At 37.8% G+C, this 25,199-nt stretch overlaps 1 protein-coding gene and 1 pseudogene across 6 annotated transcripts in view; both read right to left on the reverse strand.

Annotated features, from left to right (window-relative positions):
• The window catches only part of LOC113441713 (galactosylgalactosylxylosylprotein 3-beta-glucuronosyltransferase 1-like), a 55,136-nt gene extending 35,425 nt beyond the window's left edge, over window positions 1-19,711 (reverse strand). For 4 of the 6 annotated variants that reach the window (XM_087937268.1, XM_087937266.1, XM_087937265.1 and 1 more), the window contains exons 1-2: window positions 19,609-19,698; window positions 19,066-19,480 (exon numbers count right to left, since the gene is read on the reverse strand). The gene's annotated coding sequence lies outside the window, so the exon portion shown is untranslated. Of the gene's footprint in view, window positions 1-19,065 lie in introns of all 6 variants that reach the window. The other 2 variants (XM_087937269.1, XM_087937267.1) reach the window with 2 other exon arrangements.
• On the reverse strand, window positions 3,328-6,009 carry LOC148125271 (uncharacterized; annotated as a pseudogene).
• Window positions 19,712-25,199: the final 5,488 nt, after the last annotated feature.

The following is a 25,199-nucleotide window of genomic DNA, read 5'->3' on the forward strand; positions in this document are numbered from 1 at the left end:
GCCAATGGATGGGAGTAAATTTAGACTGTTCTGTAATCCCTGATACCTTATAATGGTGATCTGTATTCCTGCAATCCAGATCTGATTGTCCTAGTGTTTCACCCCAAATGTGACTTGCCATAATGAACAACCAAGTTTTGCTTAAACCAAAGAGTCATGGTTTTTGAGACATTAATCTAGTTTGCCAATGTTCTAGTGTGTCATGTGATTTCATGATACTTCCTGGTCTCACAAAATACACAAAGCATTTATGGATTTTAAAACGTTGATTTCAAAATGCTGAGGGAAACATTATTCTTTCCAGTGACACACTCTACCACTGCCATAATATGAATGAGCAATTTGGGAGCTAAGTTGTATAACTTCAAACAAGAAATGTGAAACTTGCTGTTTAACTATTGTAGAATGAGCCATGATGGGTATATGAGCATCATATAAAGTCATATTCTTTCATCCCAAAATTGTTAATTAGGTTGATGCAGATCACATGCAGTAACATCCACATGGATTATTATTCACACAATGACACCTGAGCAGAGGGGAATAGGGCTATAGCACAGACATAAAGCCCATTATTTCCCTGGTGTTGTATGTAATTCTGGTTTATCAATCTGGTCACTTATCTAAAGATTATGAACAAAGCTTTATTACCTTCCTCCCTAAGAGTTAAGGGGGGAGAAAACATCTGCTTCTGCATTAATTCAACAGAATTGACAATCAGAGTGCTGGGCCCCTTGGGTAAAGACCTTATGTTTTTGTTATGTTACTCTGTAAAATATCAAGTATATTGTTGATACTAGTGTCTCACATGGGACTATAGTAATAATGATAATCTCTGTACACATTTAACAAATATTCACCACTAGGGTGTATTATGGTTCACTATTAAGTCATTTTCTACAGTGGTATTGAAATGCATCCATGTGATTGTTACAGTGCCTAACAAAATAGGTTTTGTTTTTGTTTTTTGTTTTACCTTCTGTAATTGGTCTCTTTAAGCTGAATATCCAGCTCATGCAGCAAATGTTATAGATGTGAATATTTTTTTTAATTTCCAATTTAATGTATCATTGCACATGGAATCAGAATGCCCATGAAAAGACCTGAACATGTTAAAAAAGTAGCAATACAAAAGAGATTGCTGGTATTTGTATTCTAGTGTGGTTCATGAAATAATGTCTCAAGGGAACTTTGCAAGTAGTTTTTTTTTTTTAATCAGCACTGGCAATGCAAATTACATCCTCAACAGACAAATCCACTCTATCCAAGTATTTGTGCTTTCAAACGGTATGAAATATGCGTCTTTTGGAGATGACTGCATATAGCTTTCATCAATATGTTCAGTATTTATGCAGAAATGACAAGTGGCCACATTAATTGGTTAAATTTGTATTACTTTCACAATCAGCATTATCTGTTTCCATTCAGTATCATCAGATTTCATCCCCTAAATAATTTTTAATTTCACAATGCCTATTTTTCAGATAATATTAAGTGAAACTTACAAATTTATGCTACAAATAATGAGCCACTTTTAGTTCTGCCAGGAAATTTTCCATGCAGTGTTTTTCTGTATAATTATTTAAACCAGTATTTCCTTATCATTGACAAAAGCTGGAATCTTGTAAATTACTATATTGGACAATCCAGCAATCCCCAGTCTATTTCCTCTTTACTGGTTGCACCCATACATACTTAGCATTCATGTCATATACCTGAATCTTTTTAAATTTTATAAATGCAATTGGATTTCATTGAAACTGTGGGTTCTGCAAAATAAGTAAATGAATATGGAATTCTGTAAGGAGTTACAATTTATAAGAACTAGTAGCTAGAAAAGACCACCGAGTGTGATAAACTGGGAAAGGGGAAAGACACAGCAATTTGGCCCGTTCCTCATGCTTTCCACATTCCCAATTCTTCTAGGCTGGTTGGGCCAATTTTTGCTTGTTTGTTTGTTTGTTCCACTGATGAAATTAACAGAAATGGGAGCTACTGTAACATGATGGCTGAACAAACCTATATCTGTTTCGCTCAAATTCAGAAGTCCAGAACCTTTTCAGAAAGTGGGTTTCATTAGACCACCCATGACAATGGCAGCAAAAAATAAAAATGATAAACACTTAAAAATATTATTAAAATATTAATATTATTAATACGAGTTGAAATGGGTTGAAATCAACAATATTAAAACTAACATGAGCATATGTGTGTCCATATCAAAATACATAAATGGAACCATGAGTTCTTCCAGTTATGTCTTAGGCATGGAACCTAGCTTCTTTTAGTCATAGGAAAAAAGTACAAACACTTCAAAAATGTTGTGTAGAAAATTGCATGGACATGTTCATATCAGTGGTGGTGTTCTACCGGTTCAGTCCGGTTCTGCTGAGCCGACAGTGCCAATGAGCAGCGGTTCTCTCTGACACTCTGATGTTCTGCCCACCTACCCACCCAGGCTCCCATACTAACCTTTATGTCCTGCTTTTGAAGCGCAGCTGCTTTGCGTGGCACAGCAGATTGCTGCGCAGCAGCTGCTGAAGCGACAGGGAGATGGCAGGATTGCAGGAGGCGAGTCAAAATGCCTCTGTGCCTGTGCAAAGTCATGCCCGCCGAACCGGTGGTAAATTTTTTTGAAATGCACCACTGCTCCATATAGTTGCCAAGAATTAAGATAAGTCAAAGGCATAAATATAATAACAAGTAATCCAAATCATACTGAAGCATAGCAATCTTGTAAAATTTATTTGTTGAGATTTTGGTTAGTGATTGCCATCTTGAGTTCCAAAGCCCCAATTTGGTATCCCTATTAATTTAGGAAGCAATAGGGGTACTCACTTTGTAAATCAAGTAATTAAAGAAATATGCAAGGAATCGTCAGGCCACATTGAAAGAGTTAAATTCAACCCTCAAGCCTGCTTTTCCTCCATCTGTGGAGAACCTGGCTGACATAACAGCCCTGGACAGCATCATGTTAGACTATTGCTGTGCCCTTGTCACAACCTTAAAGATGTGTCATTCACAGGTTGCTGCTGTACTCTCCAAAGAGATTCTACAACCTTGCCACTCCTTGGCACCTGGTGATTAGGTACTGGTGAAGGTATTTCAATGAAAGAATTCCCTGGCTCCCCACTGGAAGGGTCCATTCCAGCTCATCTTGACCACCAATACTTTTTATTTTTATTTATTTATTTATTTGATTTGTCAATTGCTTGCAGAATAATAGGTATAAGAATAAACATGAGTATGAATATAGGAAATAGGTACGAATAAATGGGAACAATAGGACAGGGATGGTAGGTACGATTGTGCACTTATGCACACCCCTTACAGACCTCTTAGGAATGGGGTGAGGTCAACAATAGATTAAGGTTAAAGGAGTGGGGGTTTGAGGATGTAACAACAAAGTCAGGTAGTGCATTCCAGGCATTGACCATTCTGTTGCGGAAGTCGTACGTTCTCCAATCAAGTTTGGAGCGGTTTACATTGAGTTTGTATCTGTTGTGTGCTGTTGTATTGTTATGGTTGAAGCTAAAGTAGTTATTGACTTGTAGGACATTGTAGCAGATAATTTTGCGTACTATGCTTAGGTCCAACCGCACGTGGCATAGTTCTAAGTTGTCCAAGCCCAAAATTTCAAGTCTGGAGGCATAGGGTATTCTGTTGTGAGCAGAGGAGTGTAATACTCTTCTCATGAAATACTTCTGGACTTGCTCAATTGTATTAATGTCCAATATACAATGTGGATTCCAAACAGATGAGCTATATTCAAGTATTGGTCTAGCAAAGGTTTTGAATGCCCTAGTTAGCAATTCAATATTACTGGAGGAGAAGCTTCATAAGATTAGATTTACAACTCTTAATGCCTTTTTGGCAATGCTGTTACAGTGAGTTCTGGCACTTAGGTCATTTGATATGAGTACTCCAAGATAATTGACAGAGTGAGGGTCGTCAATGAGGTCATATCCACCTAGCTTGTATTTGGTGCAAGCTTGTATTTGGTGCAATTGAAACCAATTTTGTTTTTTACCAATGTGTAGGACAGAGCATTTGTTGGTGGAGATTTGGAATTGCCAATTGTTTGACCATTCAGACACATAATCAAGGTTGCTTTGAAGGAAGGTAGCATTGCCGGTGGTATTGAATAGTTGTATGTCATCAGGAAAGAGTATGCAGTTGCTTATAGGGGGATTGCAAAGGTCATTTATGTAGAATATAAAGAGTGTGGGTCCCATGGATTGGTTAATGATTGATTCCATGACTTTGCATGTGATGCAACACAGAGATTGGCCTGTAGTTTTCAACCAGGCTGAGGTCACCTTTTTGAAGGTAGGGATGACCATTGCTAAGGACCATAGGTTTGGTAAGGAGCTGGTTCTGAATATATATTATGCTTAGGATCAACATCTGGCCTCCTGGGTGCATGCTTCACACTGTAAGAAGGTACCAGCCCCAGACAAGGAAGCCATTCAGCTCAGGTCACCTGACTGCTACAAAGCAAAGACTGAAGCTTTGCCCAACAGAGAAGCAAGTGCTAGTAACCTCTGCCCCTGCTTTCCATACAACCTTCACCCAAAGCCATGCCAGCATTGAGTAACAAACGACCATCTTCATGGAAGCCCAGTGATGACTGCAAGAAACAGCCTGCATTAGGAGAGGTCTTATGCCTGCAGTTTAGATTCTAGTCTAGGCCATTGCTGCATTGCTCTTCTTCAGTACCATGCTGTATTTAGGATTGCACATCCCACCATTCAAATGGTTCAGCCAATCTATCCCCTTTATATATTTGCCTTGCTGAAATGCCTTTTAATCAAAGTAGCTGTCCTTCTTCATCTCAAATGAAGGATTTTAGTTTATTTCACTTACCTCCATAATTGATATACAGTAGCTTATGTGCAGATATTGCTTCGTATGTTTCATTTTGTGTTGTTCTTACGAACAAGAAGTGGGAATCAAAAAAAGCTTATTGATCTATTAGATTCAATAAGTCCTATGGATAACAGGCCCCAGAAGAAAAAGATATAAACCAAGTTTTCAGCTAGGATGGTTTCCAAATGTACCAGAATTATTTGTAATCCTGCTGAGCCGTTGCTAACTGTGAAACATGTTTTAGCAAAAGTATGCACTTGTATGGATACGTTTAAAACAGGAAGAATGAAAGTGTTGGAAATGAGAAACTAGAAGTAATGTACTCAGGTGTTTACGGAAAGTGACAGTGAAGTTGTGAAGCGTGTATGTGGTTAGAAGAAAAGTATAAAGGATAGAGTTGAAGTTCAGCTTGGGGCCCTTTGATTTATAGCAGTCCTTGCAGGACCTGCTATATGTCATTGGACCCCATTGCAATGGCTTGTTAATATAAGTGTATTACTGCTATTATATCTTTTATATCTATTCATTTCTTATGTTCCAAATTATTAGAAACAATAAACATCTGATCTTAAAGTAAGAATTATTCCTTGTGTTGTTGTCTTTGTTTCCTATTGGAATTTTCTTATGACAATGAAATAATTCATCTTCCCGCTTCTAATCAGCAAAGCAAAGCTGTTTCTGCTGCTAGACAGAACGCAAAAGAACCTCATAGCAAAAGCACATGGAGGAGTCAAATCCTGTCATTCCTGTACTTAATGAGGCAAGCAGTGTCACCTGAATGGTGTGGAGCACCTTGGAGAGATGAAATAAAGCTGCCACCCAATAAAGGATAATAAGCAGGCAATGTTCCACCCACAATGAGCTATTAGTGGCATTCTAACCCTCCTCATACCACAGTGGTGTTACTGAAGGAGAAGTAGGAAAAGGAAGAATGTGAGGGAGATAAGGACATTGTTAGGGGCTAGGAAATAACATAACACACTTTCAACCTGATAACAATGAATCTTAACGAAAAATGCTTTTCCTTCCATCAATGTCACTGTGCAAGTACTATAAAATTTACATTGGACATATTCCTCTGTGTCAGAACAATGTTAGCTAGATATGACCTGAACCGTTTTACTGTTTCTCAATTCCCATGTCCCTCAGTTGCTTGTTTTAAGGAAAAGACGGGAGAAATTTTATTAGCAACCTATTTCTGTCTTGGATTCCAAAATATTTTTGTGGATTTATTAAGTCTACATCCAGTACAACAGACAGCAGTTCCCCAGTTTAAACAGGGCTGATGCTGCTTACAGCAGAGTTAAGAAACGGTGAGCAACCTAACACAGAGAATTCTATGGGCACTGATAAAAAGCTATTGATGGAAATTCCATTGTTAATTTAGGAACAGAGGAGGCACTGCAGTGGGAATTAAAATTAAGATTGCTTACATAATGCGGCATGGTGACAGCCATAACAAGGTCAAACCCAACTCACCAATGAGATTTACATTCAATTAATCCTATAAGTGTCTCTCACAGTGCGGAGAGTCCCACTTCAGTGGGATGTATTCCATACTTAGTATGGAAGTTCAATAAATTACCCAAACTATTCTAAAGTCCACAGGCAGTTTGTACTATGGTTGAGGATCAGGGTCAGGATTAGAATTTAACGAGCTTGAATCTCATCTCATGTTATGGAAATTGATCTAGGAAAGATAGTCTTGGAGGTCTTCAGGGAATAAGACTGCGGTGAATTTCCCTTCCAAGTCTCGATGTTTTGTTTGACTCTAGAAAGGGAACTCCAACATAATCAACATTTTCCCAGGAGGTAGAAAATTCCCTTTTTCAGATTTTAGACCAGTCACTATCTGTTTGGAAAGTTAGTCATCATATCTCATGTCACAGAATACTAATGAAAAAATTAATTTAATTACAATGTGTTTTCTAGTATGCTGATTATTTTTGTTTTATTTCAGTATATCTTCTGATCTTCTACTTGATTTCAATTTGGTTGTAGCAGGCCTATGAGCGATGGGGTCAGTAGCCTAATACAGAGACCCAGCAATTTATGTTTTTTGTTAATCATTCAAATAATCCATATCTTCACACATATTCAATCTGGGATGATATGAAAAGAGAATAGGCTTTTAAAAATTCCTAAAAATAAAAATCCCTTTCCAAGTGGGCCATAAGAATACATTTTCAGAAAAGTTTGAAAGCAGTAGAACAGGGCTGTCAACTTCGCAGCCCAGGGCTGGAAGAATCACGTGCTGGCCATTCCCATGCCGGGTTTAATGAAGGGGGAAAAAGTCATGATATGTCACATGATGACATGAGTTTGACACTCCTATAGTAGAAGAATAAGCATGTTATCATAGTACATCCATCCCAACAAGAGGCAATACGCTACAGAAGTTTTCGCACTATTTCAATTGACATTTTCAGTTATGTCTTTTAACACCAGCTTGATATGTGGAAATTAAAAAGTGAAGTTTCACATAAAGTGTAGTTAAAGATTATTACCTATTAACTTGGGCAGGTAAAGCTCCTGCTAAAGTTATGGCTACAATAATGGCTGGTTTAAAATTTTAAGCAGAAGGTCCTTTGTGGATTACTTGAGTAATATTCTTCCTCACATAATGAGGAAGATGAAGAGAGAAATTGTTCCCGAGGGATGTGGAGAAGAAAAGATAATGGAGCTTGTATTTCATACTTGCTAGAGGTAGTATAAAAACACTAGAAAGAAATAAGTCAAAATTCAACATTTTTTTAAAAAAAAAGAAAGGAAGAAAAAAAAATAGGGATAAGTTCCCTGAAATGGAAGGATACAGGAAAACAAAGAAGATATTTCTTTGCTTACAGTAATACCTTATACCAGGGGTGGGATTCAAATTTCTTAACAACCGATTCTTGGGTGGAGTCTAATTTGTGGTGTGGCTTGGTGGTCATGTGACTGGCTGGGCATGGCTTGTATGTAAATATTATAAATATTTATATAAATATTGATTTTTTCCTATAAAAAAGAGCAACTTTTACCCCAAATCAGGCAAAGCAGGCAGGCAGATTGAGTTGCTCACAGAATCACAGATTCAGAGATCTATCTTTCTGCTATCTGTGTCTGTCATATAAAATTTGCTTGCAAGCAAACTCACAAAATTAACTCACAACACACCATGTTTGTAAATACTGGATTTTTTATTTAAAAAAGAGCAACTTTTACCCAAAATCAGGCAAAACAGGCAGGCAGATTGAGTTGGTCACAGAATCACAGACTGATTCAGAAATCTACGATTCTGCCATCGCTACCTGCACTGAATAATAGAAGCTTCAGTCCTAAGGAAGGTTCGGCTCTGCTTTTAAGCAGAGCAAAGAAAGCTAGAAAGCAAGAAATCCAATGGCTTTCTGCATTCTAGCTAATCTAAATCTCCCGGCACAGCAGAACAGCTGATGGTCGGGGGAAAAAAAGGAAAAATAGCAACTTAGCAGGCAAGTTTTCCAGGTAAGGAATGAGTGGGGGGGGGGGACGGTTCCTGCGGGCCATGTGGGTGGTGTAGCCTTGTGTTCCCATGCAGCCTAGATTAATTGCTTTGAGGGGGGTGCTCTGGGGGTGACATTTCTCTGCGGACCACCAAAATTTTCTTGCAGACCACCAGTGGGCCATGGGCCACCAGTTGGCGACCACTGGTTTAGAGGACTTTGTGCTGCAAAATTAGGCATGGTTGATCACTACTTAAAACTTCAGCTTGACTACAAATTGCATATAATTCATATAAAACAAAAATGGCTGTTCTGTATTTTTTTCCTCCATATTATAGGAGAATTGAGTCCTGTATTTCTACCATCCAGATCTAAGTTAGAACAGCCCCTTCCAGATTAAGTCATGTTTCTTCATGTCTGTATCATATTCTTTAAAGAGATTAAGTGACCTGTTTTTGTCCCCAATAAACATATATCTGAATGCATTATTTAATGGTTATTTCACTTAAATACTGTATGCAATCCGAAAGCTGGAAACAGGACAGCAAGTACAATCATCATCCATGTCTTGCAGAAAAAGGCAATGCCACATTGCAATTATTGGCTTCTGCTCAACTTTACATGGAATAAATATCTATGGGGGAAGAAACCTTGCAAAAATTAATAATCAGTATTGTGTGTTTTGAAAGGCTGTTGATATTGAATTAAAGCAAGCTAAGCCAGAGCCAACACCAAAGGCAGCAAACTGGTGCCTAGTAATGAATCATTCCCAGTTTTAAGCAATCCTTGCTGTGCAAATCCAATTAAATTTGCTTTGAGAGTAACTAGTTCAGAAATAAAAATTTAGCCATAACATGTATATACGTAGTCCTCGAGTTGCAACCACAATTGAGCCCAAAATTGCTGTTGCTAAGCAAAGTGTTTTTTAAGTGAATTTTATCCCATTTTACAATCTTTCTTGCCACCGTTAAGTGAATCACTGCAGTTGTTAAGTTAGTAATACGGTTGTCAACTGTATCTGGCTTCCCTATTAACTTTGCTCATCAGAAAGTCATAAAAAGTGACCACATGACTCCAGGGTACTGCAACTGTCATAATATGAGCCAGTTGCTAAGGCACCAAATTTTGATCACATGGCCATGGGAATGCTGCAAAATGGTCATCAGTGTGAGAAACGGTTATAAGTCATTTTTTTCAGTGCTGTTGTAACATTAAACAGTCAGTAAATGAACTGTCGTATATACAAAAAGGGTAGGCAGGAAAAAGAATTTTAAATATTGAAAAACTATATTCCCTCATTTTGAAACATTGGTTTACTCTAAATTCCACTGAATTATTTTTCAGTAATTTATTTATCATTATCCTTCTTTTACAAAAAATGTCACATTATTCTCAGCTTATTTTGAAGTTCAGATGGTCTGATACTTTTGTCAGTAACCAAGAAGACCCAGATTTTCTAGCTAAACCCTGGAAACTTTTGAATCCTGAATCGTCTTCTAGAAATGTATTTGATACATTGTGATTAATAGCATATAGTTGGAAGTCCATATGTGGTAATTTCTTCTTTCTTTAACCAAGCACCAGGCTTCAGAGACTTTGAGAAAAAAACATTTTCTCTCACAGAAGCATCCAAACACAAGGATCCATGGGTATGTCATTCGTGAGCACCTAATAAACATACTGAATACTTACTTGTCCCCCCAAAAATCTATTCAAATATTGCTTAAGGGATATGGAAGGGAATAGAGTCCTCATTAAAAAAAAATCTATCTTAGACTTCTTTTTTAAAATTATGGCAAAGAACAGCAACTATAATGATATCATGACAACAGTGGCAAATTCCTTAGGATCTGGTTTCACTTGTCTGGGGGTGAGGTAAGATATTAAATGTATTTATTAATTGGTTTATATAGCCATCTTTATCACTTTTACACAACTCTTACTGGTATAATAAAACAAAACACAAAATACAAACAGGTAAAGCAAAAATAAAAACATATAGCAGCCAGGCACGATCTAATCCATCATCCATACAACCAGGCCAGGAGATGGCTCTAACCAATGGCCAGCACAAAGCCAAGTTTTTAAGGCCTTGCAAAAGGCAAATAGGGATGGGCCATAATAATCTCAAGGGAAGAATGAACCAAAGGGTTCATTCAAACCATGATGGCAGAAAAGGTTTGGCTTCTGGGCCCTGCCAACCAACAGTCTTGCCTGATGGTATCCAAAGCATGCCTTTACTGCTGTTTTTGTCTGTCTGTCTATTAATTTGCCAAGTAACTTCCCCACTTTTGAACCTCAGCATGTTTACTAATTATCTTCATGGCAAATGCAGCTTTGCTAGAGAAGCCTCTAAATTGCATATCTTACTGAGGTTTTTAAAATATTTAATGGGCTCAATCATTAAGAATATATCTTCTTCAGGTGCCTCTATAGGAAATAAGAATTTACAAGAACACAACTGTGCTTTTATCTAATATCATTTAGTTTTCCTTATGTCTTATGAGAGATTTCTCAGGGATTTCTGCCCGATAGTGATATAAAAACTGCAATTATCCAGTAAGTTTTATGAAAAAGAAGGATGCTTTCAGTAGAATGGATTTCATTTATAATACACATATTTTTTTGGCTCAACATGGAAGCAAATATATTTCCCTCCACACTTTAACCTTTGTTGAGATTCTAGAGACCAATTTTATTTGCACATTGGGCTGTTCACAAATGGATTTTTTTCCCCATTTAGAAAAAATGCCATGCCCTCTCAAGGTGCTTTGTATTTTTGCCAAAAGGATATAGTAGAGACACTGTTTATTTATCACTCATTTACTCAGGTGACATTGCCTCAATGAACAATTTTATTGCATGGGAAGAGCAGTTTTCTACCATCACTAAAATACTAAATGCAGTGGTTGAAAAATAGCAATCATAGCTCCAGCTTTGTTTTGCTGTGGGGATATGGGAAAACACTTTTTAAACCGTGATTGTGATAGTATAAGGTAGGGGTGGGATTCTACCAGTTTGCACCTATTCTCTAGAACCGGTTGTTAACATTCTAAGCAGTTCGGAGAACCGGTTGTTAGAAAAAATTACTGGCCTAATCCTATAAGGAAGGCAGGAAGGAAACATTCTGGTGTTGCTTACAGAAACTGGCTCTCCATTAACCCTTATTACATTCTTGGCAGGACTAGACTTCCTGTCTCAGGAACATCTCTGGAGTTTTTTTCCCCTCCTTTGCTGGTACTTTGCTTGTGTGGAGTGACCATTCAAAGTTAGAATGGAACTGAAAATAGTGACTTATGACCATTTTTCACACAACTATTGCAGTATTCCCCACAGTCATGAGAGGTCAGGCAAGGAGATGCGTGACTCAATGTGAGTGATATTGAGTTGGCCACACCAAGCCAACATGACCACCAAGCCATGTCCACCCAGTAACATGACCATCAAGCCATGCCCACCACCTAAGCCATGCCCACAGAACCGGTTGTTAAAAATTTGAATCCCATCCCTGCCTCCATCAATGAGCTTGTACTGACAGACAGGCCTGCACTCCACACATTAAATTTCATCATGTATAACAATTCCTCTGAAGCTGAATTAGCATCTTCTCAGTGGCTGCTTGATGCAGAGAACACCACCAAGCAGATTATGCCTATATGCAATACAACGTTTATTTGCAATGGGTCCATCAAAAGAATTGATGTATGTGAAATAATGATACCACCATACTGAATGATGTGTTGTCCAATTTCAGCAAAGTAGCATATGCAAGTGGCAATTTGTATTAAAGTTGTATTAAATCATTATCTGATGGATTAGTGACCATGAATGTAGGTCACCTTTCTATTGCCAACACTTTCAATATGTGGAGGGAGGGAGAAGACAGGGAAAAGTTGCTACTCTTTCCAAGGGTTCAGAAAATTCTTCAGTTTTATGGACAAAGAAATTGGGTATATGATTTTCTGAAGTTTTCCAGACAAACAGAATTTTTCCAACAACTTGGCTAGGCAGGATCTTAATTGCTGCCTGCAATTTTGGCAGTTCGAGTCTCACCAGGCTCAAAGTTGACTCAGCCTTCCATCCTTCCGAGGTGGGTAAAATGAGGGCCCAGATTGTGGGGGCAATATGCTGATTCTGTAAACCATTTAGAGAGGGCTATAAAGCACTGTGAAGCAGTATATAAGTCTAAGTGCTATTGTTATTAACAGTAACATCATCACTGCTACTGAAAAATCCCAAGGGTTGGAATTCCTTCTTGATACCCTACTTTCTAAATTAAATGAAGGCCAAGAAGCCAGGGGGGTTGAAGACAACCAGAAAAACGCTTGAGGTTCAAACACACGATGTTTATCTTCTGGGAAAGAAAAGTCTCTTTCATCAAATGGAAGAAGAACCAATAAAAGAAAATAGTGGAGAAATGTCAATGCCTAGCAATTGTGCATTATATTTGGACATGCTGGTGTAGGCATGGAAGGGAGGGGTGACTGCTCATGCTATCTCTGCTGTGCCTTAATGATTTTTTTCCCCTGTCTCTTTTGCTAGCAATACAGACCATCACAGCCTCTTTGAATGCATCATCAAACTGCTAATGCTGTACTGTCCCGCTTTCTCCCTCCTGCTTGGGTGCTTTTTGCAATGAGAGCTGCTGTAGCACTGCCACTTCAGAATGACCCCAGACCATGCTGGTTCTCGCTTTCTACCTCTCTGCAGTCACTCTGGAAATACTGCCTGGAAATGGGAATGGTCTTTCTTACCCACTTTCACTAGTCAGCTAGTTTCTGCAGAAGCCTAGTCTCCTCTTTCATGCATGCTGTTGCTCACTCCTTTTCCAGGATTTGTGCAGCTTTCAAGAATAATCCCATTCGTTTGCCACTAAGTCTACCTCATTAGTTTCAGCCTTTTGAAGCTCAGATGGTTCTGAAAGAAGAAGCTGCCTTCTTCTTTCGCTAGCAGCTCTGAAATTGACACTACCAATTATTATACACCAGTTATATATATTAATATACCAATTACTTCTTTTGCTGCACTGAATATGCTGCGGTATGATTACTATCCTCCATGGCCTGTCTCCTTATTTTCTCCTTAATTAAAGACTTTTTAGCACTACTAAATAGTTACATTTAAGGGAATAAAAGAAGATTGAATTTATTTCTAAAAGAATATGTTTTATTTATTTAAATTTATTGGGTGGCAAAAGGGGGTAGAGATTGGAAAATATGTTAGATAGATTAGAAAGGAGATAATTTGCTTTGTACAATGATGAGATTATTAAATATAGTGGATTTATGATGCCATGGCAATACTATTGCAGTGTAGATTTTCTACCACAACATATTTATAGGTAGAACACCCCATTGAAAGAGGCCAAAGCTTAGTCAGAGTTTTGGAGGTTCAAGGCTTAGTCAAAATCCTATGTTAACTCAGAGGTTATTCTTGGCTCTATGTACCCATAATGTAACACTAATGATAGACACAGAAGTAAAGTCATATCACAATTATTGAATTCCACAATATTTCCAATACCGAACTATATTACAGAATTACATTTTTGATTAATTCAAGAATCAATATAAGACAATATTGATTCACAGGGAAGCTTGATATTTATTTTTAAACAAACTGATCTCAGCCAGGCTTCTTGACTAATAAATAGGTCAGAACACAGACATCCTTTGGAATTTTCCTTTATTGGAACTTAGCAAAATTGTTCATGATACTGGAATCATATATAAAATATGCATTTCACAGAAAAAAAAATAAAAAGTTTCATGAAAAATGAATATTTTCTCTAAAAATGTTGGATTAATAAAGAAATTGAGAAGATCAACTATGAATTAACTCATATGAAACTGAGGGGACTAGTGGGTTACTGGAAATAGATGCAGCTGTCCATTCTTACATAAAAATCTGAAAGGGAACACAAATTTTTCACATTAAGATCTTCTCCAATCTGGCGTCTTCCAAGTATGTTGAAATTACAGTTACAAGCATTTCCTAGTGCAATCAGCCTCAACAATCCAACCTTCAAAAAGGAAGACCATAAATTATAGTATAAAATCATGACAACTTCCATATCCAAGGTGATTCAGTGTGTGCTAGGGTTCTTTCAGGTATTCTTTTTAGAAATGATTGGTGGATGTTCTGTACCTGTTATATTATCTCAGAAATCTTCATGACAACGCACACATTTGGAAGATAGAAAGACCAAAGCCATATTGGCCAAAGCCTTACAAGATGAAAAAAGAAGTCCCAAACTCCAAAAAATACTCATAGTAGGATAAATTCAATGGTGTGGCTACCATGATATGAAATATAGTTGGTTAACTAATCGCAAGGTAAGCTAAGAAACTAGCCAGATATTGTTCAGGATTGAAGCAAGAATGTGGGGCTAGGTAGAAAGAAAGACAGAAAAAAAAAAGAAAGGCTTTGGGAATGAAATAGGAATTCACTAATCAGATGAGGTCACTTGCAGGAAGATTTGGCACTGTAGCATCATGTACTTCAAGATGAGACTCTATTAGTCTTCTTCTCAACCAGTAAAATAATGGGTAAGGAAATAGGATCATGACTTCAAAGACCATGGACATGACTGCAAGGACATGACTACAAAATTGCTGGAGATAAAAATGACCATTCATGGTTCTTGAATAGGGGCTGTTCATTAAATTTCTCCCAAACTTAAAGGACACATTTTCTCTCTTAAACTTCCATTATTCCAAATAAGCGAATTTGATCTGTGTGAAAGTAAAGCTAGGGGCCCATAGATGGGCCACACAGGCTATACCTTTTAAATTCCCCATCCCTGATGGGGAATTCCCCGATGTGACATATGCTGTCTGTACATGGTACCCTACTACCCACCAACCTGTTCTTGAGATGTGTAAGCTTCGATAAAGGAGTAGATATGTTCCTATTGAAGTGAAATTATTCATTGTATAAGAGATGTGTGGAGTGTTTTCTATGACAATTTTGTTTCATTGGGAGCTACCAGAGTAGGTTAGAAGATAGGCAGCTATATTGTGAGCCGAGCCTTTTTCAATCTGACTTGGAGCACTTGGGAAAGCTTAGAGAGTCAGGGTGGAGGAACAGTAAAACAAATAAGTAAATAATAAGCATATTAAGCCTGTTAAACTTTTCATGTAATTGTTTTGTATATTTTATTAATAAACGAACCTGACCCTCAAAACAAGCCCAACTCCAATCTGAAAAATTGTGGCAGTGGGAATCAGGTAGCCAAATGTTGGTGATATAACCTGAGTGTAACCTGAGGGCTATCAAATACTCTACAGATTCTGAGTTGCCAAACAATGTTATTACATATAGGCATAATTGCCAAAAGTACAGATTTTGATTCCTATAACTAAAGAGAAGAAAACTTCTTGTTCTACTTACTGTTTACAGATAGAAGAAATCTTCCTTCATTTCAGTTAGCAGCTGTTCTTCTTCAAATATTGAATCAAATATTGAATCAAATCATTTCTTAAATATCAAACAGTGGAATTTAAAATAATTTCTCACTATAACACTTCACTGGTTTCTGCATTCAAGACACATCAGGAATGTTTTCCAGGTAGCACTGAAAGCTAAACCCAGTGCTTTAATCTTCAAAGTACTTCACACATTACAGTTGTTGCTATAAACTTATTTCCTCTACATTTCATATTTTTATTTTGTTGTAATTTTGCTAGCTTTTTTTCTTTTTCTTCCTTACTTGTGCTTTTAGATCACTTCAAGACTTATCAAAGGAATACTGCATGTCCATTAAAAATTCTGTTATGCAGGAAAAGCAACCAGAATCAATATTACTTTCATGTTTTCTGATCAGAAGTCTGCAAGCAAGAAAAAGCATCATGAAAATCAACACAAGGCCAAATTAAAAGCCATGTTAAATATATTTTTGTACTTAATGGCCTTGGGTGTTTTCTCCCAAATGCAGCATACAGTATGTAAATTATGAAGACTGTACCAAATCAGTAGGGAGAGGAAAACGCTGCTGCAGCCTTAATAAAAAGCCCTCTTCTGAAGCTGCTGTTTGCAATGGGAGAAAACTTTCTGCATTTGTACCAAAGAAGCAATTTCCTGCCAATGAAAACTGCAGGTTTTTCATCAGGACTACAACAAACAGAGAAAACTCCCTTTCAGCTCCCTGCTTCAAGCCTTTACAGTCTTTTTAATTGGGCATAAAACTTAGAAAAGGACAAACTTGAGATTTAACTTTTCCCAAAATGGGGAAAGTATGAAATGGCACTGATTATGCATTCTGGCTGAAAACTGAACCCATGCAATATAGAAGGCACATACTTTGCAGATAGCTGTTTACCAACTGAAGGTTATTCAATATTCTATCACTACCCCACTTGAACCTGCTGCACTTCTATTTGTATTTGATTCACCTTCACTCCACTTTTGCCAGGAGCCTAAATTCTGATTTGGGGAAGCATTTGCAGTTTGTTTGGGAAATCTCTATGAAATATGTAAGCGTGTAAACATGTATGTACACATTTATGTACAGAAACATTCAAGATTATCTTGACATTTCCTGTGTTCTAAGGATGATAAATATACATTATAACATATCCAAGTTGGTCTGCTCATACAATAGCTTCAACCAACACAGATCTCTCATAATACACCTTTTCAGTCATTTGACATACTCATTCTTTGTATGTAGCATATTTTAATTTGTGTAACATTCAAACATATGAAAACTGACAATTTTGGCTAGTTAAAGGTTTGTTCTTGCAGTACAGAAAGAACGAAGTAAAAATGACCCTTTTAATTCCCAAAAAGAGGTCTTGCAGAGTAAGACCAGAAGCTAATGGAGATGTAGATGATCCCCAAGCCTATATGTGATGCGTTGTAAGAGATTTTTTAATGCTCTTTTGAAGGGTAGATTGCTGATATTTTTTAAAAAATGTCCTTTTGCTGGAGAATGCTAGAGACTTAATCTGCTGATCATCTGGATTCAGTTCACAGTATATCTCACTTTTTTGTAATTCCCTGAAAGAAAACCCAAGAAACTCATTTTCCTCTAAAAATGCCTCAATTGCAGTATATTGCAGTATATGATCTTGATTGGAATCAGATTGTCTTTTTCTGTATATGTAGATTTTGTGTACATTTCACCTGAGTGATAGTGACTTCTCTGATACGTTCTTCTAGGCACTTTTATTGCAAGCATGACTGGAGGAAATGATACATTGCTAAAGCCATTTTAGATTCTAGAAGCAGATGAGAAACAGATGGAAAGACCCTGAAATTCCCTATGCTTCCTACTCATTTTTCCCTGTGACAAGGATTTTTCAAAAGGAGCTGGAATTGTATATTGCCATTATTCATGCTAGGCAGGATCCAAATTATCTGGATTAAAATAATCTACCCTGCAATGAAGCTACATTCAAATGAAATTGGATTTTATTTAACATTGGGACGTTCTTCTAAAGTTGAACCTGCTGAACTTCAAACAAAAGGTTCAAAACATTGGGTCTTCTGTCCAAATAAACTGGAGGGGGAATGATTACTCAACATTTATTAGATGTTACCAAGCCAGGGCTGCAGAGGAATCCAAAATGACCATTGACCTTATGTTTTTTTCAGAGACATCTATATCAAATCCATAATGAACTTCCCATTTCATTGGTACTGTATGCTTTGCTTACCAAGAGGGTTTGCATTAGAAACTGTCTTTAATGTCATAACTCAGTTCTGTAAATGCTTTAGGACAAATCTAAGAGTTTTCTGAAAACCAAAGTGCAACTCATGCTAGTCCAGAATCATCCTAATGATAACAATAGCTTTTCGAGTAGCCCAGTAGGACTTTACACAAAACTCTCCTTTGGGGAATTAAATCCCCATTTCACTTGCTTGATATTTCCCTGATTTTTCATTTCTGATAGAGCTGCTTGAGAACAGCAAGAGAAATGAAATTCTTATCTTCATCTAATTTATCCACCGGCCAAAAACTAAAGGAGAAGGATGGTTCCTATGTAAAATCAGCCATAACAAGGACAAAGGGATTGAGAAGACCAAGAAAATATATATATTCTTCTACTTAATATTTAACTAGCACCCCATCACATCGCGCTGCTTCCGAACTTGAGATAGATCTCTCTTGCCATCTTATAATTAGTCATTTTACTGCATCTTGAAAAATCGTTCTCCCCCTACTCGCTACAGCTGCTAGTTGTAATCTCTTTTGTTCACTCAAACAAAAGGAGGTTAGCTTGAAAATTAGCAGAGGGAGTCCTTTTGAATTTCTCTACTCCTGCTTTGCTCTTTCTCCCACAGGCATGTGAGATCAGCAAAGTGTAGCAGCGCATCCCACATACACATTCCCTCATTAATTAAGCCCAGGTGACTTTTGCCCCTGGAGAAGATGGATGGGTTAAAAGAGAATTCTTTCATTGGAATAGTAGAGATACATAACGGGGGGAAAAATACAGGGGACGTAGGGGGAAGAATTTTGTAGTATGTCTTCTTTTTTTCTTTTCAAAATTTGGTGGAAAGACATAAATAATTCATATTTGAAGATGGGGGAAAAAAGGGAGCCCGAGGCTTTACTAATAACCAAATCTATTTTATGCTTGCTGTTGAAAGAGTTGCTCCTGTCCAACCATATGTCCCACCTTGACCAAAAAACCCCGGAAAAGTGACGAGAGAGAGAGAGAGAGAGAGAGACCATTTGTCCCCAATGTAACATCAGTGGTAGAAGATTCAAGCTGTGTGTCTGCCTTACCTGCCGAAAATCAATGCGTCGCTTTGCTTCTGAAGCCAGTCTTGAAGATCTCCGAGAAGCTCCGAGCAAGTGCCGGCGGAGGATCAGCCAGCGTATCAAAAAAGCGGCGTCTCCCGCAGACCAAGGCGGCTGGTCCAGCTTCTCGGCTACAGGTTCACGAGTGCGATTGCTGCACGTGCCCGGCGGCGGCGACGACAACAGCCACTTTCCAGCGATTCGCCTCTCTCTCTCTCTCTCTCTCCCCCCGACTGGAGCGAAGCCGGTGCGAGGCTCTTCCTTACATGCAGCGCCGCGGAACGCAGCTTAAGCTCGGAGGCTGGCGGTGGAGGGAGGCGAAGAGGTTCCTTTTAAGGCCCCTCTGCCCTCGGAAAAGCGCAAAGCTTTCAGCGGAGGCCGCCTCAATTCGCCGAGCCACCTTAAGAGGGGAAAAAGCGGGCTAAAAAACGAGGAAGGCAACTTGAGCAAAAGAAGGAGGGGGGGAGAGGAAGAGTGTGGAGTGGCGGGCCCCCACGACGAAAGCAGCAGCAATAGCAACAGACCAACCTGAGAGGCGCCTTTTCCTGGTGCCGATCATTAGTGAAGTGAAAGTCTCTCCACTCTTTTCCCTCCAGGCGCCTTTTATTCTCGACGGGCACCAAACCAAAAAACCCCTCCACGATTTAATTCCACGGGCCACCCCCTACCCACCCACCCACCCAAGGGGTCTTCGGTTCGCTTGAGCATTAACCCGGGAGACAACATTGACAAGCTACACGGGATGAAGTGTTTCAAGAAGCAGTCGGTAAATGCCTAGTAGAATCTATTGGGTTTGGTTGGTTGATTTTATTTATTTATTTGATTTGATTTGTCAATCGCTTACAAGAGAATAGGTAAAAGTATAAACATGAGTAAGAATACAGGAAATAGGTACGAATAAATGGGGACAAAAGGACAGGGACGGTAGGCACGATGGTGCACTTATGTACACCCCTTACAGACCTCTTAGGAATGGGTCAATAGTGGATAGTTGAGGTTAAAGGAGGGTGGGGGTTAGAGGATGTAATTTATTTGCTGCCAGCTTGCCCTGCCAGCTATTCTGGGTGGCTTACAACAATTCCTAACGTGGTGGCTTCTATGAATGTGCTGGAGGGTGAGTTACAGTAGAGGCCACACCTAAAGGCCCCTAGCTTTGCTGGGTGGAAATGATGGGAGCTACCAGTGGGCAGATGAAGGCTCACTGTTGTCCTAAGCACTGACAAATCTTGGTGCTCCTCCCTCCTTTGTGCCTACTGTACAAACGAAGCCATATTCTCAACTTTGTGGTGCTTCCTTTGGGCCTGGTGCCCTAAGCGTGTGCTTAGTCTGCTTAATGGTTAATACGCCACTGGGAGCTACCGTTTAACATTTGCAGAGCATCTCCTGTAGATGGGGAAAGGCTGTGGAAGAGTGAGAAGGTTCTATTTTAGATGCTAAAAGGGAGGGTGAGAGTTTGGAAGAAATCAGATGGAAGCCAAGGGGATAGGGTGGGAAGATAAAGCTAGATAATGCAATCAGCGCATATATTGCTCAGTTACAAACCACAGCATTCCGAGGAAGCATAGACATTGATGCCTGTTAATGAATTTCAGCAACATCTGCCTACCTGGTTGTACAATACAGCAGCAGTCCTAATGAGGGCTTCTTTTACATTTATTAATGAATTGGGTTAATCAGACCAAAAGCTTATTACTGGATTTACATCAAACAATGTGAGGCAAAGCCCCTATGAGAACAAGTGTTTCCTTCCAGCAAGGAAAATGAGACTTGTGAGATTACAAATCCTGAATGTCTTTTTTTTTTTAAGGTAGCAATTCCTCCCAATCTCTGCCTCTAATGCTCATGTAAACACAAACTGCAAACTTCCCTTTGTAACCATGACACCTGAAGCTCCCTTTTGTGAGTTTTCAAGCACAATACAAAACTAAGTATTTTGTTTCTTTCATGTTTTATTACTGCCTTAATACGGTCATTAATCTTACCGAATGAAGGCATTTTAAACTGAAACAATTTGTAAATCCATAATCATATAGGATTTGAATTGATTCCTGGTGTTGATCACAGCTAGGTTTTCTGCATTATGGGAAATTCTTGGTTAGTATTGTTGGACACAGGGAAAACTAGCAATTCTGATATGAACAGAGTACATTACACAGGAGGGAATGCCTTTCTAGTTAAAGAAGTATTAAGTGTGCTTGATTAAAACGGAATACATTTACATATGAATAAATAAATCTCTGTTGAAAGAAGAACTTGGCACCATGATATTTAAGTATTTTTCTGAAACCAGGATTTTGAATAGCATAATTGCTCCGTCACAGGAAGGTAGTTTGCCCACTCTCCCTGCATCATTCCATTTCATGATGTTCTTAAACTGCCTCTTATGCTGCAATGTTGATTTCCAAGTGACAAGATTGTTCCCTTGGAATGGTAAGTATACTTTTTAAAAGAAACTGAAGTAGAAAAAATTTAATGCCTCACTTATGCTTCCTTTTAATTAACCAAAACATTTACTAAATAACTATCAGTTAACAGTGCAATCTAGAAAAATAAGACTATCATGTCTGACTCATCATTTTTACTTTATCCACAAAAGACAACCCAAAAGTGTTCTAACAAAGAAATCATAGTCAATGTCAAGTTTGTTTTCCATTCTTCTTTTTATTAGCTCTTGATCTGCCCCTTTAGGGAACTGAGCTGAGACCAGGGTGGAGCTCATGGACCCCAGTCAGTTCCAAAACACCTTCTTTGGTATCCATCCTTATTTTATCTAATCGTTCAACTTAAAAGACATGCCACATAGCAAAAGATAAGCTTCCAGCATTTTCTTTTTTTCTCTCTCGAAAGTGCCTTGAGCAGTGTAGATTCTCTTAGACAATAAAAATATTTCATGTGACTGAAGTCTTCTTGTTCAAAAGAGAAAAACGTGGAAGGCTTCAAAATACATTATCAAAATTTCAAATATGCCCACTGGCTTAAAAAAGTTGAGATCCTTGCAATAGAGGATACATAAAAACATGCCAAGAATACACTAGGAAACAACAAACAAACAAACAAAATAGCAAAGTGCATTTTCAAATAGTGATGTATAGTCTGAATACAAATTTAATTTATTCACTGACTCTTCTACACATTCCACTAATTCAAAATCAAGCAAACCATATTATATGTACATTGAACTCTGCCAACATATTGCAGGGCTCAGGTTAGTTTTTGATACTTTTAATTCAATTACTTGATTACTTTGAATTGTTGAACAATGGCATTTTCTCCACTAATCACAGCCTAATATTTTCTTTTACTGGTCTTTTGAAAGTGAAGTCTTCCTCAAGCTGAACAGAGCACCTGTTGATTTCATGTTGTTTTCCAGGAAACAATTCAGAACATTGCTTTTTTCTTCAATCTAGCCTGTACCCATAATATTTTTGGATGTTCTAGCTGAGTCCAACACGATTTCAATTTATTAGATTAATCAAGGTTATCTAGGTGATTCAATTTGGACAATTCCTTTAAAAGCTACAGTTTTATGTACTAGTATAAAAGCTACAGCTTTATGTACTAGTATATACTAGATTTTTTTTAAAAAAAATGCAGTTAAGAGAGGCTGTTGGTGATCTTTCTCTCTTGAAGTAAGATGCCTGGTTTTTCTTCACTGACTTCATTTGGACTGATTGGGAAAATCAAGTAGAGGATAGGTCTCCACAAAATGAGAGGGGCATGTTTTCCTGACACCCTCAGCTACTGCATTTTAATCCCAGCTGTGTGGTATAATGAGAGGCAGTGTCTTGTCTCTAACTTCTAGCCTTACTTTGCTGGCTTCTAGCAGAGCAGTATAACTAACACTGCAATATACACTTGCCAGATTTAATTGCCCTAGGGAGAAAAGTCTTATCTATATATATCTATATATCTATAGACATATAGAGATATAGACACATAGACATATAGACATATATATATATATATAGACATCAATTGCCAGAAAGTCTCAAAGCAGCTAGACAGTGGTATTCTAATGCTTCCAATATATCAACGCTGCAGCTCTGGGAACCATCTGCTCCTGCTGTCTTTAGCCAAGCAAAACGAAGGCTGGGGATAGTATGTGAGTCTATGATCTATTGCTCCCATCCCATCCCATTAAGGTGTTAGATCATATGAGATAATTTTTTCAAAAGCAGCTGCATGTATCCTTGACCATAGGAAAAGAGAAAAGAACTGCATTTGAGTGATGCGGGCTAGATTTTCTTTCCTTAAACGAAGACTGATATTGTAACACTGCTACAATTAATTTTTCACAAAGAACTGGCTGCTTTCACAATATCAATATCTTCAAGGCGAATATCTGAAACCTTGTTTCAAACCTTGTTTCTTGTTGGTTTTTCTCCTTCACTCTCATCTTTCTCCCTTGACTTAGGAAACGGTGCCTTTGGAAGTACAAACAGGATGGTTAAATTCTCCTCTTCAAGACATCCAGTAAATAACAGATAAGAAAAGATTTTGAGAATATTTTGTGATGATGGTAGGAATGGCCAAAGCTCTTTTGTGTTGGGCCAAAGTTATAAATGATTTGATCTATGAATAAAAAATGAGCGTAGAACATTTCTGCCCAACTTTTTTCAGGCTACTCTGTGAACCTAAACAAACAGACAAAAAAAGCTGCAGCTGTGGAATTTTATTACAGCAGTAGCATCTTTATTCCAACCTTGCTGAAGAATCTTGAAATAGGGTAGGTCATATTTACTAAACTAATATTTTGCAGAAAACATTAAAATTAGACCCAAGACCATGGGTTTCTTGACCCTACTTTGAACATTTATATTCAGGGCATTAAAAAAAAATGCCCCTGAAGATATAGCTCATGCCAATTTTCCAATCATTTCAACACTAATTCAGATTTCTGCAAGTGAAAATATTAAAGATTAAAAATTACCTAAATACTGGCTAATTACTATCAAATATTCTAAAGCTCTTTTCTAAGCAACTTCCAAACCCACACCCCAATAATGTATACCATCAATTTAAAGACTGTATTAATGGAAGAATACTTTGGTAATGGTTTTTGTAGTTTTAGTTAGATTACATTATGGCTTTTAAATTGTTGATTGTGCTTGTTTTGTTATTTATATATATAAATAAATGAACAACTCAATGCAAACTTACCAAATACTCCTTCCTCCTCCTATTTTCTCTACAACAAAGCTGTGAGATGAGTTGGAATGAGAGACAGTGACTGGCCCAAAATACCCCAGCCAAGGTGGGACTAGATCTCAGTTTTCTGGTTTGTAGCCTGGTGCTTTTAACCACTATACTAAACTGTCTCTCTCTGTCATTTATATGAATATAATGAAGTCTTTAAAAGTTCCTTTAATCTACTATCACTGGCAGATTTTAGATTTATTTCTCTCATCTCAACCGTAGCTTTGTTTTTAGATAGTAGACCTTTAGAAATATATATATATCCTTTTAAACAAAACACTGAAGATTAACTTAACACTTAGGTGAGATAGGCAGTAAGAAATGTGATCATAACTATAAGTATTTTTTGCAGATTTAAAAAGTCTGCAGTGTTGTCAAACATCAGACTAAAATGGAATATATAAAAGTATAATAAAGGCTGAGAAAAAAAAATACTATAAATGAACAAAGGAAAAAGCCCAAGATTCTGAAAAATTGCTGGCACTGCTTCAGAAGCAGATCAATCACCACTCCTAGTACAAGGTAGCTTTTTATGTCCATGTAATTCTGCTGGAATCGATACAACTTTATGTGACCTTTAATTTTAAAAGTTCCACTCAAAAGTCAAATGTTGTAGGATAGACCTCCAGCAGTACACAGCTTGTTGCATTTAACCCAGAAACAATAATTTGCAACAGGTAACTCCAGCTGGTCTATCTAGGTAAACCTAGTTAGTATGTAAACCATGAAATTACAGTACAGGTAGATCTCAACTTACAACAGTTCATCATGTGACCATTCAGAGCTAACAACGGCACTAAAAAAAAGTGACCTGTGACCATTTTTCACATTTACAACTGTTGTAGCATCTCTATGGTGACATGATCAAAATTCAGTTGCTTGGCAACTGTTTCATACTTACGGCGGTTGCAACGGCCTGGGAT

Source organism: Pseudonaja textilis, chromosome 7 (genome assembly GCF_049901715.1).
Source record: "Pseudonaja textilis isolate UNSWEBS1 chromosome 7, rPseTex1.2, whole genome shotgun sequence".
Lineage (NCBI taxonomy): Eukaryota > Metazoa > Chordata > Lepidosauria > Squamata > Elapidae > Pseudonaja > Pseudonaja textilis.